We start from the raw sequence: 15,572 nt of genomic DNA, 5'->3' as shown, positions 1-15,572 counted from the left end.
GAGAGGTTTTCACCCTTGGATACATCCTTTCTTTTTACTTTTTTTGGTTCTAACACTGCCACATAGTGGTTTTCACCATCAAAACTCCCATTCTTTTTCTTTTCTTTTCTCTTTATTTTGAAACAAAGGTACTTGACATCTGGCTCTATCATACTGGTAGTTGGTTCACTAGTGGAAGAGACTACAGGTTCAATGACATTCAAATAATAGACTATTTCATAGTCATTTTGCAATGTTAAGAGCTCAAGTTCTTGACTACGTTGGGACTAATCAATTAGGTCAAGATGAACAAGGGGTAAATCAATGACAGGTTCAAGGTTGTGAATATGAATGGTATCTCTAGTGACTGAAGATTCAAAGTCTGTCAAGTAACTTCTTAAACTACCAAAATCAAGATTCGTCCTCACAAGCGAAGGATCGTCCACTAAGGCAACATGCAAGTTCAAATCCTCTAGTCCTACGCATGACTCATTGACTAACTGGGGTTGAGAACTATATGTATGAACAACATCAACATCCATATCAACTGTGGAAGGTTCTAAGAAAGAGTCCCATTCATACTCAGGTGAATCTATTTCTAAATCTTTACTAGGATGCTTACACCATGAAGGCTTTGTATGTCTAGATGTGGATGCCTCAATGTCATTAAGGATCACACTCTCATGTTCTAAATTTGCAACTATCTCATGAGATATTTGACTATCTAAATCTCCCCAAAGGAGATTAGTAGAAGGGACCCAATCTTCACACATATCTTGTTGATTTTCTAAATTAGATATGCATTCAGTCTCTTCTTCACTATCTAACTTATCAAGGATAGGAGCAACATTCTTACTGTGATCCACATACCCTAGGCCAACCAGCTTCTTAGACTTGCATCCAAAAAGACCATGATCAAGGTGTTTGTCTTTAGCATCTAATCTATTACTAAGAGGACCATGTCCAAGATAACCCATTTTCTTGACAAGAGCATACCCTCTTCCATAAGTATTAGGAGGAGTGAAATCTTCATTGTGCATATACTTCTCTTCTCTATAAATCCAATCTCTAATAGCCACATCTTCTTTCTCATCTTGAATAGGTACTGATGACTATACACATGTGTCAAATAATGTCATAGCTAAAGAGGAATGCTTCATCTCTTGTAAAGGTTTACCATAAGACCTACGTGAAACTGGTAATGCTATAAGGCAGTTGAGTTGATATCCCCCCATGCCAAGGTCTATGGACTTAAACTTTTTTTTTTGCAATCAGCTAAAACTACATTAAAATCATCTGCTTGTCTATTGAGGGGAACATGAGTACTTGCCAAAATCAAGTTAATAGACAAAGTGTTACCCCAAGGAATACATATCTCCATTCTATTGTAAGGAAACTTAACACATTGATGATAGGTAGATGACACTACTTGCATATCATAAATCCATGGTCTGCCAAGTAAAATGTTCTAAGCAAGGGGCTGAGTGTCAAGTATTTGGAGTAAAACATCTTTTTCCACAGAGCCAATCCTAACAAGAAGGACAACCAACCCCTTTGAACTTCTCTCTACCTCATCATAAGCTTTGACAATAATCTTTCTTCTGGTATCAATAACATGTTCAGAATAACCCAATGTCTTTAAAAGATTCAAAGAACAAATATTAAGCCCAACACCCTCATCTATCAACACATGCCTAACATAGGTCCTATGTATCATGACCTCAATATGAAGGGTGAGATTGTGTAGATGGCTCAAAGATTTATCACCTTCCTCTGAAAAGGAAATATAATGAGGGCTCGCAATATGATTAACCATGTTCTGGAATTGATCAATGTCTAAATTATTGGGGATATTTGCCATGCACAAAGCATCCTCAAGGACCTACTTGTGTCTCAGAGACAACTCTAAAAGCTCAAAGATTAAAATCTAAGTGTGAATTCTTTACAATTGATCAACAAGATTATAATTTGACTTAGGATTAACTACCAGTTTTGAAGGAACGTTCTTGGATTGCACTTGTTTTGGCTTACTTGGTTGGTTTAAACTAGGTCCTTTGATCACAAGGGGACCTTGACTTTGTGTAACAACATTGAGACTTTGGGAAGACACTTGCTTAGGTTTATTTGACCAGTTTGAATTGGGTCCTCTAATGATAAGGGGACCTTGAGACGACTCTCCAGAGTGAGCACCCCTTAGCACCAATACAAGTTTCTCACTAGGGATAGGAGAGCTCAAATTTAAATTACAACCATTGGGATTTTCATCTTCCATCATGTTGACACTTTCTTCTACAACCTCAAGCATATTGACAACATTTTCTACATTTTCATAAGTGTAATTGATTGTAGCCTTTCCATTCTTAAGTTGGGAAACTTCCCCTTTCTCATACTTGGGCAAAGGCTCTTTGAATGTTGTGTGATAAACATTTGTATTTAATCCATCTATTTCAAGTTTTCCATTCTCAATAAGATCTTGAACAATATGCTTAAATCTCCCACATTTTTCAATATTGTGTCCAATGCCATTGTGAAGCTTGCAATAGGCCTTCTCATCCTACCACCATGGCTTAACTTTAGGTATGTAGAACTTTGCAACATCATAAGGTGCACAAGATTACATGCAAGGAGCTTTGTGAATATCTCTTCATATGACTCACCCAATTGTGTAAAGTTGCATTTCTCTCCTTTAGGCCTTTCTTGATATCTTGGCTTGTTACTTTGTTGATTCACACTAGCCAAATGGAGAACACCGTGGTATTTAGACTTTGAGGAATCCACAACTCCTTCATTAACCACTTGTTTGTTCTTATTCCAATATGTGTTCTTTCCTTTATCCTTGCTATTTTTGTTATTCTAACCATTGTTGTTGTTGTTTCCATTATTTGTCAAAATACCTTGCTCTCTCAAAACATCCTCAATTCTAAATGCAGTTTCAATCATGGCATCAAAAGACTCAAAGACCATCTCCTTAACTTCATACTTCATCTCAGGAACCATGTTACTAATGAGGATTTCAATCTTTTCTTTATCAAGGATAGTCCTAGAATAATGAGAGCATTGTTGTCTCCATCTCTGTAAGAAAGTGGCAAAGGATTCTCCTTGATTTTTCTTTGTGTGACATAAATCCAACAATGAGACAGATCATGAAAGATTGTATGCAAAGTGTTGAACAAATCTCTGAATTAACTCAGGGTACATCTTAATAGGGGGAGTGATGTTTGCAAACCATTCCATTGCCTAACCCTAAGATTCCTTGGAAAAAATCTCATAAGGTATGAGTCTTCATGATGAAATTCAAAACTCATGATGTAAATTTGATGCACATGATCATTCAGATCCCCATTTCCATCATATTTTTCATATTGCGAAATCTCAATTTTAGTAGGAAACTCCTTCATGTCAACACTCTTATCAAAAGGATTAGGACAAACTAAATCAAGTGAAAATGAACTCTTGGGTGCTTCCATTTGTGCCATTTTCTTTTTCATTTTCTCAAATTCTTCTTGCATAGAAGGAGCATGCATTTGAATCTTTTTGTCTACATCAAAGTTGTAAGGGACCTTACCACCTTTGTTGGCTAAATGTCAAAAGTACACATCTTTGTTTTACCCCATATATGCTTCTACATATTGTTGAAATTTTTGATTTTGTTGCATAACCATGAAATCATAAGAATGGCGATCAACATTTGAGCTACCACCTCTATACTGTGAACCATGATGAGCTTATTGTGAAGGTTGTCTTGAAACTCTAGGAGGTGTTGGTCTCCTATAATCATCATGCCTTGAAGTTCTCCTTCCTCTAGAACTACAGGATGGTGAAGGTGTTCTCCAATGTTTTCCATTTCGTAGTCTCTCGAGAGGAGTGAGTGGAGAAGAGTTGTTTCCACCACCAATGTGTACATTGTCAAGTTGTTGAGTCATGAGATCTTGTTCTTCTTGGTGAGCTTTTCTTTCAATCTCAATCAATGCTTTCCTTTCTTCCTCTAGGCATCTAAATTATTCTTCCTTCTTAGCTTGTTTCTCTAGAAGGGATTTCTTCTCACGCTCAAGTGTTTTAAGTCTATCACTCACATAACCTAGAGGTGTCATGAGAAATGTACATGGTCTTGATTATCTAAACTAGTTACTAGTAAATGTTGCATTCACACGAGTGCTAGAAGGCTCACTAATTTTATCATCATGTTGGGATTCCTCTTCTTGATAGGCATAATGTTTACTTTTCTTAGCCATTTGATGTGCATCCAAATACCTATCCTCAATAAGGGGTGAGGTTGGTATATTTCCATGAGTGGGATCACCACTCAAAAGGTCAACATAATACTTACTACTTTGATTCTTCTTATGTGGAGCTCTTGTAAAACTCGTATCCATATCTGAATGAGGTGATGCTTCTAGTCACCTAAAAATGGTCATCTAGACTATTAGCCCCCTTTTTAGCATTTTGGTTAAATTAATTTAATATCTAGACCAAATTTCTAATAATCAATTTATTTGATTATAACCTATAGTTTGACTATGCTATCCTAAGTTCATTATTTGATTAAAAGAACATGTCCCCTTTTAATTAAATAAAAGACCCCATTCTTCTAACCCACTTAAAGTGCACACATAAAGTCATTTTTCTATTTTGCAATTAAAAGAAAAGGCTTTGTGACTTTTGTCTTATATGACAAGTCAACTTATATTCTATTGGTTGACTTGTGTGTGCACATGGATCACTCCTCTTTTCAAATTTCACCATTGATCATTCACCATCTTCATCTTGATCTCTACTGTCCGTATGACTTTAAAAGGGAGAGAGCTTTCCCCTTCAAAGGATCCATCCTCATTTTGGATATTGTTATGCTGCAGGTTTTCTAACAGGTTTTTTTGGAGCTTTGTGGAGAACTTCTATTTCTTGTCTACATTCTCTCATACCATAGCATTTTAGCTTAGATTCATGTTGCATGTTAGTTTAGCTTATATTTTGCAATAATCTATCTCACATAGCTTACTATTTGGATTGTAACACTCTCATACATGTTTTAGCATAGCTCCACTTTGCATCTCATTCTAGCTTAATTTTCATTTGCATTGCATCCTTGAGGAACTCCTTGGGACATTTGCATTCTTGCATCTTGTCTTTGGAACCTCCCATTTCATGGTTTACTAGCAAGAAGAGTATCTCTAAGGCTCATCTGAGAGCCCTTGAACTTGAAATACACTCTCTTGCACTCTGTGGATAGGGAGCTCTAAGCTGGCATTCAAGCATTTCGAACTCATGGAATCATTTGGATAGAAGGGTTTAGAGTGGTACACTTTCGAGTGTACAATGCTAAGGGTGTACTCAACTCAATAAGATCACCACTAGGGTTAAACAAAGCTTCTAGAATACTCTCAAGTGATTGAATAGACACAGGTTCCTTTCCCTTACGTCTTTGACAAGTTTGAACTAAGGGTAATTATTTAAAGACAACTTGAGGTTGCTTTCCTTGATCTACTTGATATCTTGTTGTAACCAGCATGAAAGAAAAGGTACTAGTTGATAAGATAACCCTAAGAAATATTGGTACCAAACTAAGATAGTAAAAGCACTAACTTGTCCAAAAGAGAGATGATAAGATGTAATTTTGCAATAAGCATAAACCAACACTACCACAGAGGTGCCCATAACTTTGGGTGAATACCCTAGCACATATGGGCCAGGAGGATGATTTACCCAAATTATAAATAATTAAAATTGAATTTTTATGAAAGTGGATGGACAAAAAATTACTAAGACTCTCCAAGCGTATTATCAAAGAATCCAAGGTATATCTTTCTCAACAAGGATGGTCTCTAACTCACCAATTCCAAACAAGGTCTCTTGTGAAATCAATGATTACTAATTCAAGAGGTCAAAGAATAATAACACAAGGTGCAAATAGGCTTCTAACAATGGGGTAAGTAACCTGATCTAAATTGGATCAACCTAGGCAGATTGAAAATAATAGGATAACAAAGCAATTTGATCATAAAGTCTCGACTCAGGAACTCAGATTTTGTTTGTTTTGAATGTAGAACTAGGTCTATCAATAGATTTCTAATCATGAACTAGGCACACAAGATAACAATCAGGGATTTCAAGAAAATTTATTCAAACAATGAACAAGGGACAAAACAACCTTGCACATGAACAAGAATAGTGTCATATTATCAGTCTAATCCCTAGAACTACTATTGTGTATGTTCTCAAAATGTTTTCCAATCATGCACATAGTCTTAGAAAAATTTTTTTGGCAGCACTATGGTTCTTAGTAATGTTCAACTCTATAGCTTTTTCAATCTAGAGTGGACAAAATCCAATCTCAGCACACCAAGGTTTTTACATATTTTGATAATTTAATCAATTGGGGATACTCAGAAGATCTGATAGCCCAACAAAAGACTATACCCATGAGGATTTCTCCCACAAGGACATTTATATAGCGGTTGCTACTACCACATAAAAAATGGCTATTACTACTTAAGGTTCCATCCATATGGTTGACCCAATAAAGGAAATGTCCACTATGGTTAGCCCTCTCTATTCAAGGAAGACTCACAAAATTGTACCACATGGGGACTTGTTTTGGATTCAAGGGTTCTAAGTTTCTATTGTGCCTAAAAGGGAACAGAGCATACTCCTCTAGCCTCTTCACCTTACCCAAATATAGAAAACAAAATTCTTTGACACGCTAATTTGAAATCACCTCACCAACTATTTGGAAAATCAAACAACAAACACCACCAATCTTAAATGAGAAAGGACTAATGGATGCTGAGGACAAATCCAAGCGGAATAGCAAGATAATAACAAATATTCTTCCCTACCTACAAAGGGATCCTTCGTCAAGAGGAGCTTCACATGTAAAGAAAGTGAATGAAGTTCAGTCTCTCAAGATCTCTCAAATAGTGTTCATAGAGCCTAATTACTATGTAAAACACAGATGCGTGAAAGCACATCTAGATCCAATTTTAGAGTACCAAATGAAGTGTGAATCTATGAAAGCATGTAAAAGCACTCAAGCAAAACACATGAGATGTTCATTTTAGTTCCAAATCCAAATGTTATAGAGATAAAAAAAAGTACTTGATAATCCTTGCAACACACCTTTTATTTGTTGTACCTTTTGTTTAGGCTTGAATGCTCACTCGCAACAAACAAAGCAAAAAACAAAACAAGCAAATACAAGATATGCAATATATATCCAACTTATGCAAAACTAGGGTTAGATTTGAAAATCTAATTTTTAAGAGTGATAATAAAAAAAAAAAACCCAAATGAAATCTCACATAATGCATTGATCCATTGTAAAAATTAAATGCAAGCTATTCATTAAATGCCCTTTTTAATTGATTTTTGACCTAGTCATAAAGATTGGACCTATATGATGTGAATTCGGATCCAAAACCCTAAATATAGAAAATAGAACCCTATAAAATATCAAAGAGATTTTCAAAAAAGTTAGAATTTTGAAAAAATCTTTTAATTTGTGCCCTAGGGAGCCATTTTGTCAAAATAGACCAGTTTGTGCAAATTGAATTATTGAGCCCTAATATGATCGCTAAAATCAAAATACAAAGAACAAACTCTATTTATAATTCAAAGACCTTTCCAAAAATGTGCTAATTGGCTCCCAAAAATAATTTTCATAAAAAATCAAGGAAAAATCATAAAAATTTGAAAACACCTTAGAAAAATATGAAAATTGGACCGAAGCTTCTCTAATATGTCACCACCTTGCAAATTTTTTTTTTAGACCAAAATACCTAGCCGTTTGGGAGATATGATCAAATCTTTTAGATTTAGGTTTTTTTGTCTCCAAACAAATCCATACAAGGGTTAGATCTAAAAATGTCCAAAACTAGCAATTAAAGGTGGGTTGTGTTGGAAATAGAGATGGAGTAACTGAGAGGGGAGGAGTGAATCAGTTACCACAAAAATAAATCCATAGGTCCTTAGATGTCTTAAAATATAGTTGCTGCTGATACTCGATAACCACACAAATAAATGCTAAAACTTGATAGATGTTTTGTTAACTTATTAAGCATTTAAAGTGATTAACATGCATTCATAAAGAAATAACATGAACACAAGAGACACCAGATTTAACGTGGAAACCCAATTTGGGAAAAACCACCAAGTAACTAGTTACCAATTTTCACTCTTCTGAAGTGACCCCTATTAGGAGCCAACCCTATTAAAGGTTACAAAAAACACTGTTAGGTGTGACCCTGTTAGAGGATTTAATCACCCTGTTAGAAGTGGCCTTGTCAGAGGTCTTTAGAACAATTCAACTGAATTGTCACCTTGTTAGAGGATTTACAAAATGGCTATTAAACCAACTCTATTAAGAGATTTTGAATCACTGTTACAATGATTAGAAAACAACAATGAAGTATTCTGAAATATATGCAACTTATCTTTGCTGAATACAGATATCTGTTCTACTTTACTAGATCCTCACTAATCGAATATAACTTTGCAGCTCCATAAGCATATCTAATCCTTCTTCAACATTCGCTCATATATTCAATATTTGCTCATTCCATATCCATATATTCACACTCTTATGCATCCAAACTCTTACATCTTATGAATTCGCAACTTGACCTTTCATATATACCTTACAAATTGTCAAGTCAGCTCAATTACAAGTTACAACAACTAAAAAATATAAAATAGTCAGCTGTAAACATTGCACAAAACAATTAAACTTAATTCTTTAGAATAATAAAATTCTTCGCTGCCCGACCCAGCTTGGTGACCACTACTCCAGAATAGTTTCCCCAGTGTTAACCAAGTGAAGCTCAGTAATCACTGCAAACCTTGCAACTTCCTTCAAAGACCGAGTTAACTCAGTAAACACTGACCTTCCTTCATTTACCAAGTTAGCTCGGCAAAAGCTAACATTCTTTTTGATGACCGAGTCAACTCGGTAGACATTATCTTTCTTTTTGTTAACCTTGGGAGCTCGGTTAACATTAACTTTCTACTACAGAATCCTTTGATGCCCGAGTGAGCTCGGTAAGAGCTAACTTTCCTTTGTGCTGTTTAGGAACATTTAGTAGACACTGTAAATTTCTTTGCTGACCGTCTGAGCTTGATAGACTCTATTTGATGGCTGATATGACATTTGTGTAACATCAAAGACAATACACAATTAACAATTGTATCCAACAGGTTGCCCCACGGTGGGCACCAAAAATGTATGCCTAAAATATGGGCACACTTTTATGAGTCATTATATCCAAGATTTCTCAAGAATTAGGTGTTGAATGGTGGCTCATAGCTCTCTATTCATGGAGTGCAAGGGTTTGTAATGGAGGTCCTTAGTTTGACCTAGTTTGTGCACATGCAAGTACACCATGAAACAAGAGATTCAAGGATCCAATATACATGCAAATGGAGATGAAAACTAATGTAAATAATAACAATGCAAAACAATGCAAGATAGGAAATGTAATAACAATGCAATACTAATCTATGAAAAAAAATATAGATCTAAGCTAATATGCAAATGCAAGGATGAAACCTTGTGATGGAAGCTGTGTAAGCATGAGAGAAGAAGATAAGAGGATAGAAGTTCTCCACAAAAAGCTTTAGTATTCAAACTCCTTCAAAAATCACTCTCCAAACTTACAGCATAACAATAGCATAATAATGGATGTCTAAAATGAGGAGAGGGCTATCCCTTATAAAAGAAAATATGGAGGTGAGAGGCTTCTCACAACCAATATGGGATAATAGAGTTTGATCCATGTGAGACAAAATTCCACCAATGAGAAAAGAGGAGTGTTGGAGAAAAAAGTGGAAAGACGAAAAAGATAACTGCCACTTAGAGATATGTGTATTTAAGTGTAGAGAAAATAAAAAAAGATTTATTTAATTTTTTATTTATATTATTTCTTTTTCAAGTGGGTTTAATTTTTATTTATTCAATTTCCTTTTTCATTACAAAGAGATATTTAAGTGGGAATTTTATTTAATTAAAAGGGAGCAAGTTCTTTTAGTTAAAAAGGAAATATTTAATTAAATTAAAAGAGGGGTTTTTCTCTTAATTAATTAAATGTGGATGAATTATTTAATTAAAAGAGAGATTTTCTTTTAATTAAATGGGGACTTATTTTATTTAATTAAAAGGGAGATTTTCTTTTAATTAAAAAAGACTTAGGATAAAATGATCAACCTTAAAAATAAAAAAATAAAATTTGATCAAGGAAATTGATTTAAATTAATTTAATAAAATATTACAAACCATTGATTCAGGAAATTTGATAAATTGAATAATGGGGGCCCATAGTCTAGGTGACCATTTTAGGGTGCATACACTAACATCACATGATGGAAATCTCAATGTGCCATGTGATGCCAATTTTCCAAAGATTTAAATTTTGGGTTTAGCCATATCAATGTATCCTATTATGGTGAACTAGAAAATTGATGAGGGCGACATGATTTAAAACTGGAGCTACTTAGGAGAATTCACCATCTAGTTTGTTTAATGTCCTAACCCTCAAAATTCCATTACTAAAAGCTTCAAATACCTGAAAAAATTCATCATTCAGTTTGTTTAACCTTGAGCTAGTCTAAAAAATTCCTTGTGGAAATATAATCTTGGTGAGAAAATGAGAAAGTTGAAAAACATTTTGGAAAATGTAATTGGCCTTGAAGTATCTTGTATGAGATAATCGAGCACATACAATTATCAAATGGAAAATCCAAACCACTAAAGAGGAACCCAAATGGGGGCTTAAATTATCTTGCATGCATCGAGGCACAATAGATAAGGCCTAGGGCACTAAATTGAAATGGCTTCCACATTGCAGATCACCGCCAAACACACTCCACCAAATGACAAATGATGAACACATTTTTCTTTTTTTTACTATTATGAACCCAATTTGGAAATTTTTTTTGACCAAATTGGGAAACCTTGATTTGGTCAAAATTTCCAACTCGGGCATAAAAAAATGGTACTCAACAAGCCCATTTAGGGCTTGGTTGAAATAAAAGGTAAAAAATTGACCTATGATGTACTAGTGTCATGTGAGACAAAGTCTTTTCTTTTAATTTGTAAATAGGGAAAAAGTCTTCATGTGTGCATATTGAGTGGGTTAGAAGAATGGGCTATTTTATTTAATTAAAAGGGGACATGCTCTTTTAATCAAATATGGACTTAGAATATTATAGTCAAACTATAGGTTAAATCAAATAAATTGATATTTAGCAATTTGGCCTAGGGAAATGATTAATTAATTTAGCCAAAATGATGAGAAGAGGGCTAATAGTTTAGATGAACATTTTTAAGTGATTAAATTTTATCCTCTTTGAATAATGTGTGATCGATCTAGGAACACATGATGTCAAATAATAGAGAAGCCAAGTGTGCAACAGTAGATAGAGAGATCTAATTCTAAAGAATAATACGCAAAATGAGATAGTCCTAATTGTACAACTTGGTAGCAATAGTATTGAACATAGGATAGAGATGATATTAGGACTCAAGAAGATTACTAACACCAAGAAAATCAAATAGATCGAGAGAAAATGAAAGAATCAAGCATATGCTCCTGAGACATAGATAGCTATAGCAAGCAAGAAATGATAAAGTATTTCTGCCCCCTCAAGATTGAAATTGAAATGAGGTAAAGGGAATGAAAAATGAGAAAGATTTGAGAAAATTGAGATATGAAAAATTACATGATCACAAATATGTGATTAGAACCAAAGAGTGACCATAAGAAAGTGATATAATGCCCTAGTTTGACTAGAACTGACCAAGAAGGATTAAGCCTAAAAAATAGGTCAAATCAATTAGAAAGATTATCTAGGAGAGAAAGACATGAATTAAAGTAGGTACAAAGTATATAAATGATGAAGATATAGAGCAATGAAGATGCCCCTATGAATATTTGAAGATTAGACCTCAAAAGATCAGCTAACTGCATTGATGAAGGTGGAATTTTAAAATGCAATTTTTACTATCAAGATGAACTCAAATTTCAATTTTGATCCTAAAAATGGATCTAGGATGGCCAAATTAACCAGGGGTACAATTTTCATATAATTTCAAGGAGTTTGAAAAATGAGGTTGGAGGACTATATTGTTGATCTCAGATTGGTTTTGATAAGTGAGTGTCAACACACTTAAGTTACTTAGTTCATGCCGAACTAGTAGCACATGCCAAGCACAACATGTAAATATTGGACGATGCCAAGTCATAGTGAGTGTTGAGCCACTCATGTGCTGAGTCACTCATGTGCTAAGTCACTCATGTGCCGAGTCACTTAAGTGCCAAGTAGATAAACTATGCCAAGTGATATAGGAGCCAAGTAAATAGTGGATGCCGACCAATACAAGTGTCGAGTCATAATATAAAGATTAGTGTATGTCAAGAATCAAAGACTTTAGATATCAAGTGAAACAATTTTTACATATTTTTTTGTAATGGCACAAACAATGATGTAAACTATTTTTGAGAAGACTTAATATTAGATTTTGATATTTTGGAGATAAGGACAAATCTCTAGTTGGATTCCCTATGCAATTACATGCATCCAATCAGTAAATGGGAATGTTTAAATTGAAAAATGGATGAATCTTAGCTGTAGGTTCATACCTAACCCTAAGTCACCAATTCTTCTTAAAGAGGATGAAACCCAAAGAATTTCTAAGAGTGTGTAAGGAATTAAAGGAGTGAAAAGGATAGTTTGCATGGGAAAATAGAGCATTCATAGTGGCTTAGAAGTTATGAAGTGAAACTAAATTACAAAATTAGTTAGAGTAGAATAGAGGATAGAGAAAAGGATACAACAAAGATACATTTGATCAAGAAGGATTAAGATAACATTGTTTAAAGGTGATGTGTTATCAAGCAAGCAAGTGCCAACTATAGGATCTATGCCAAGACATTCTAACAAGTGATTTCAATTAAATCTCTTTACAGAGTAGTCCTAACAGGTTGTATGAAATCCTTTAATAGGGTGCTTACTTAGTTGTAAGTTAAAGTCCTTTAACTAGACACACTTCTACTAGGGTTTTGAAATCCTCTAACAAGGTGAGACCTAATAGTCTTTGTAAGCCTTTAATAGGGCAGACCTGTCATAGGATAGATCATGTTTCATGATAAAAAAATTGTAACCTTCATTGGACACACTTTATTGCTGTAGTAGTGAAGATTTGTGGTGTCATCCCCACCTATTTTTACCTTCTGACTTGGAGGGTTTCTGGGTAATCATATCTAGTGTTATGTGTGTGAATTCTTGCATGTTTACATGATTTAGATGTATATGCTTTACATGTTATTTCAATTTATCTATTAAATATATGATATGGATGTATGGTGAAATTTTTATGGGTCCAAGTTTGAACTACTGATTCACACCCTTCCCCCCCCCCCCCCCCCCCCCCCCCCCAAAAGTTCACCTTTCCTATTGTAATTCCAACAATTGGTATTAGAGCTAGTTCTCTGAAAGAGAAGCTTTGCAACTTTGAGGAAAGATCTTGAAATGGAAGTCTAAAAGTTGGAAAAGATTATTGAGATGCAACTCATTCTACAACAATTGGATGAAGCAAGAAAATAATTAAAGAAGTCCTTGAAGAGAAGGAAAGAAATTGCTATTGCAGATAATGACTCACAATACAACGAGATTAACACTACCAAGCTATTTTCCAATGATGACTCCAATGAATTTGATGCAACAATTGCAAGTCTGATGGAAAAAAATAGAGTACAAGTTGAGGAAATTAGAAATCTCAAGTTAGAATAAGAATCACAAGCCATACTGCTATTTGAGGTAACTTAACAAAAGAAGAAAGCTATGGAAGAAAATGCCATGATTGAAGAAGACAAAAGAATCTTGAACAAAAGACTGGAAGAGAAGTCAATAGAGCTAACCAAGATCTCCAATATGCAATTGGATACTCTAAGCCAAATGATGAATGCCAACTATGAGTTAAATGTCAAGGACATTGAGATAACTACATTGAAGTTACCGAATGAACAATTATAGAGTGATTTAAAGAGAGAAAATGAATCTATTGAAAGTTTCAACAAGACAAATGAAGCCATCAAATACTTTGAGAAAATATTGAGATCCCCTAGATCCAATAATGAAACATCTAGACTAGGATATACAAGCACTGAAGGAGGAGAGTCATCGAAAAGTGTTAAAGAAAGGAATAACAGAGGTAAGTACTACAAACCTACTTGTCATAATTATGGTAAGAAAGGACATACTACTAATGTGTGGAGGAGCAAGACTAAAAATTAGAATGTTAAGCTCAATAACATGATCCGTTGTCATAAGTGCAGCAAGAAAGGTCATAAAGCACATGAATGTAGAACCAAGACCATGCAAACACAAAGATTTGAAGGTTATTGCTACAATTGTCAGAAGTATGGACATAGAGCTTTTGAATGTAGACCCAAACCCATGTGGTCATCACATAGACAATAAAAGGTAAGAAAAAATGGCAACTCTTATAAATGAGATTATAATACAAAATATAGCTGACATTATTGTCAACAATATGGACATGTTCTTGAAAATTGCATTAGGACACACTTTAAAAGTAACTACCAAAGGTGGTTAAGTCAAACCACATCTTTTAGCTGTTTGAAAACTAGTCATATCAATAGGTATTGTCTAACAAAGTTGAAGGTATTAAGCTGTGAATTTGATAAAGGCAAATGCAAGGAAAATGTTGAACACATCAGAGAAGAGATAAATAAGACATGGAAAAAGAAAGATGATTGCAACACATCAAATGGAGAAGGGATCACTTCACCCAATGGGTCAGGTGATCACACCTCATCAAACTAGAAAATCAAAAGGTTTGTGGGACTGATATCTAAAAGTCATATCATACAACAGTTTCAAAAGGTTCTCGTATTGAGAGGACTATATTAGAATAAACAAAGATGCAAGATGTTGTTAGGAATTCAAGATAAATCTTTTGAGATTTTCATATTGTTGCTGAGAATGAAAAGTTTCCTAAATGTGTTGAGTGGAATGTTAGTTGATGCTTAGCTCACAATGGTTACTGAGCAATGGAAATGTCAATGGATGCTGAGTGAGCTTGAAATTGGTTGATGCCAAGCTTATAGTTGTGTAAGCACTTAGCATTGATTGTAGGGTTTTCAAACAGTATTTGATCTATTTTAGCTCATTCTTCATCATTTGAAATCTAAGAAATAGTGAGAAAAGCAAAAGGCAATCTAGAAATCTGTTTCAAGCAATTGCAAAAGATTCTAGTAGTGATCTCACATTCATTGATTATATTTTACAAGGTATTTATCAAGAGTCGAGTTATGCAATTTTAATTTTCATAAACCCTGGTTTCACATTATGGTGTCAAGTTCAAAAAAGTAGAGGGAAAGGAAGTTTTGAATTTTCAATTAGTAAGTAATGAAGTCAAGTTGCCCATTTTCAAATCCATTCCTGATATTTCATATAAGCAAAGACCCTTCTGGCACATTATCAATGATTTCACTGAATGTAATAATGGTCCAAGATGTAAGAAAATGCTACAATTGTAAGATAGGAATCATTGGAGATATGGAAATCAGGGAAGCATACAACAA

This window comes from Cupressus sempervirens, chromosome 4 (assembly GCF_028749045.1).
Source record: "Cupressus sempervirens isolate cs-2001-9-10 chromosome 4, ASM2874904v1, whole genome shotgun sequence".
NCBI lineage: Eukaryota > Viridiplantae > Streptophyta > Pinopsida > Cupressales > Cupressaceae > Cupressus > Cupressus sempervirens.
The sequence above is the reverse complement of the archived record's forward strand: the minus strand, read 5'-3'. Positions refer to the sequence as shown.